The sequence below is a fragment of the Hipposideros armiger genome, unplaced genomic scaffold (genome assembly GCF_001890085.2).
Source record: "Hipposideros armiger isolate ML-2016 unplaced genomic scaffold, ASM189008v1 scaffold_432, whole genome shotgun sequence".
Classification (NCBI taxonomy): Eukaryota; Metazoa; Chordata; class Mammalia; order Chiroptera; family Hipposideridae; genus Hipposideros; species Hipposideros armiger.
Window position 1 is genome coordinate 16,550 of NW_017731782.1, and position 3,498 is coordinate 20,047.

At 45.5% G+C, this 3,498-nt stretch overlaps 1 long non-coding RNA gene across 1 annotated transcript in view; it reads left to right on the forward strand.

Annotated features, from left to right (window-relative positions):
* Positions 1 to 3,267, forward strand: part of LOC109394715 (uncharacterized) — a 16,941-nt gene extending 13,674 nt beyond the window's left edge. Inside the window, exons 2-3 of the long non-coding RNA XR_002126500.1 lie at positions 1,232 to 1,424; positions 2,263 to 3,267. This is a non-coding gene — a long non-coding RNA (uncharacterized LOC109394715). The remainder of the gene's footprint in view (positions 1 to 1,231; positions 1,425 to 2,262) is intronic.
* The last annotated feature ends 231 nt before the right edge of the window (positions 3,268 to 3,498 follow it).

Genomic DNA, 3,498 nt, shown 5'->3' on the forward strand with positions numbered 1-3,498 from the left:
GCTTCACTGGCCCATGTTGGTGTTATCATTGCGCTCTTCCCGGGTGAGGTAGATCGGTTGCTGGCCACTGGACCGCTGTTCACAGCGGCTCTTGGCAGCTCATGCCAGCTGCCAGCCACTCATGGTAGCTTATGGCACCCCACTGCAGCTTCACCGCAGCCTATGCCATCGCCAGCAACTCATGGCAGCCCAGCTCCAGGTTGAGCTGTTGTTCACCATCTTAGCTGAAGAGGGCACAGTGTCACTGGCCCTAATGTGGGATCTGAACCAGGGCCTTGCTGCTCAGAGCTGGCATCTCAAGCCAACTCTTAACCAATGCACCACTCAGCCGGCCCAAACATCACTTCTTAAGGAAAGTCTTCTTTCTTAGTAAAAGACTGTATTTGGCTGCATGTAAATAGACCAAATTTAGGAGTTTAACCAAATAGAGTTTTGGGGTGTTTTTTTCACCTAAGAATTCCAGAAGTGGGCAGTTCAGGGGGCTGCCAGCTCCACAGTGTCCTCTATGTCCTAGCTTCCTGTCTCTCTGCCTGGTTGTTATTTGAAATATTTCGTCCTCATGGTCCCTCCATGGTATAAGATGGCTGTCCCACCTCAAGTCATCATTTCAGGCAGGACAAAGGAGAAGGAACAATTAAGGAGGAAAGGGCCTACATCAAGAAGCAGATTTCTAATTCCATCTCATTGGCCAGAACTGGGTCATGTGGGTCCAGCCCCAAGGGAGTCTGAGATATGTGGTTTTGAATCTGAGCAAATTGCCACCTTGAACAAAACAGTGGCTCTATTTTAAGGTCAAAGCTAAGAATAAGTATGAACAAATAGCTAGTGGCATCTGCTACAGCTTCCCTGATCACCTCTCCACAACTACCATCTCCAGATGGGCTTATCCTTCCTTGCTATATGACCTCATGTAGTGGTGTGCCGAGAAATGTTTGCCAACCAGCTTTCTGGGGCAGAAAATGGCACTGGTAGTAGTGTTTGCTGATTTCTGTGGTATGAATACCTCCATTGTGGCCAATTTCAAGCTACCAACCTGATGTCACTGAATACAGAGTTGGGAAGACATACACAGCAATACATCATTCTGGCTTCGTGAAACCAAGAGCAAGACGGAACCCATAGCCTCGTTTTCAGGCTGTGAGCGAACTTAATTTATCACGATGACACCAGGCAGAGTCCGTGATTTGATTTATTAAAAACATTTACTCTTGAGTTCTTTTACCGCTTTCAGGGACTGGAAGGCTCGAAAAAGAAGAGCTGATTTAGTTCGAGGTCCTGATGTAGAGCAAATGAAGATCACACTTCTTGTGGAGAGGCCATTATCCAAGCCTGGGGTCCCAGCATGCATGGAATCCTCCACATAACTGCTATTAGACATCAGCTTGAAGTGCCTAAGGAAGTGTGCAACACTTGCTTTTCACAGGGTAATTGACAACACTCTCTCTCAACTGGTAGGAACCTGAATTGCAGGCCCAGTGCCTTGAAGGAACCAATCAGCAAAAGGAACGAGTTATGTCTCGTTAATTCAAATATTATAATAACTTGCATTTTTATAGGACTTCCAATTTTAAAAGTTCTTTCACGTATATTCTCTCTTTTGAGTCCCATAATCATCTGGTGAGAAACAACTGGCATTTTATTTTGCAGAGGAGGACATAAAAGATAAGCTATTTATTGAAGACCATGTAACTCTTAGTGGACCCAGGCCCCCTGACTTTAAACTTAAGTCTCTTTCTATCACATTACACTTCTTTCCTTTCCTGGACATAAAAATGTACTCGTTCTGTGTCCTGTCCAGGTCTGAATTTTACCTACAATGTGAAAATGAATATGATTGTCCAGTCACTGTAATGTCCCTGTCCTAATTAACAGTTCGGGAAAAAGTGGCTTTCCAGGGAAATGTTTTAACCTTAAGAGATAAAGAGTCAGAATTTCAGGGAATATTGAAGGCGAGTAGAGGGAAGGTTTTCAGCTCAAGAGATCAAACCTTGGAAGCAGCCTTTTATTCCTCTCCTGAGCAGGACTGGAATTGGAAGGAAACTAAAATTCCAAAGCCCAGAAAACACCCCTGCCCCTGAAATTTCTCTCCTGTCTGTGGGCTGATGTGTGTTAGCCCTTTAGCAGGTGAGGTGGCTTTTATTTTGGTATCGGAGCTGAGGCTTACGATGCAGATGATCCTGGGAGAGAGAATACATTGGCTTAAATTTGTACTAGGATGAAAATAATCAATTTCCTGACAGACATTTTTCTGGATTCTGGCAGAAGGGGGAAGAAAGATTCAGAATGTCACATAGAGACCCAAGAGTGGACAGTGGTGATGCAGAAGACCATTACTGAAGAAATGCCCTGCCTGCAGGACTTCCTTCTGAGAAGTAAACCAGCCACAGCTGTCCCACTCCCCGCCACCCTCTCTCCTTGACCCTCTCACCTTGGCCCTGGATGTTGACTCAGACTCTCCTTCCAGGCAGAGCGTCAGCCACTTAGCTTCCCTGGCCTGACCCCAGGATGAACTCTGCATCCAGCTCTCAGCTCCCCCAACTGCCTCATCCTCTTTTCTTCCATGGCCCCTTGGAGGCCATTGATGGGGTGGAAATGGGAGAAGAGAAAGCTGCTGCAAGCTCTCCGCATCCTCTCATGCCCCCGAGGGTATATCTGAGCCTTTTCTCTCAGACCTTTAGGAAAATAAGATACTGAATTAGAGGCACTGGAAGGCCCCACTGGATTAATACAGAGCTGGAAGAATAGTGTCCTTTGCGAGGAATGGATGTGAGAGTGAGCATTCATGGGTATGTCAGATGAAAGAGAGCAGAGATAATGTTTGTGCTACATTGCATTGCCTTAAAATAAAAGCTACTGTTTTAAAAAAGAAAGAACGGGGCAAAATGGAGTCATTTTTGCTAAGCCACAGTCACCAGACCAAAACTTAATAAGTAATCTAATTGCAGTTTCAGCCTTTCCCACAAATGGGATTTTAAACCAGTATGGAATTTCCTGATTGACACCAGTGAGGTGCTTTGCCTGGTAAGTCCCCTTGTCTTCCCATAAGGGAAGGTATTCTTGTATGAAATAAACCACTCTTTTATATTTTGTCCCACCCTCTTTCTGCATATAGAAACCTTCCATTTTGGAGCATGCTTCTAGTTGCTAGGTGGAATGCTGCCTGATTTATGAATCACTTAAAGCCAATTAGATCTTCAAATTTACTTAGGTGAGTTTTGTTCTAACTTGAACATGACCAACATTACAACTATCCCACCATAGGCGCGCGCGCGCGCACACACACACACACACACACACACACACACACACACACTCACCCTATGAGCTCTTTTCTGAATGGATTTTCATCTTCTGGACTTTCTGCCACAGGTCTTGTCTTTCCCATGGCACAAAATGGACTGGAAAAGAAAGTGACCAAACAGAAACCCTGGGCCCCTTCTCCACTGCTTCATCTAGTGTGCAGGGCTGTACCACCATGGCCTGGCACCCCCGGCAGGG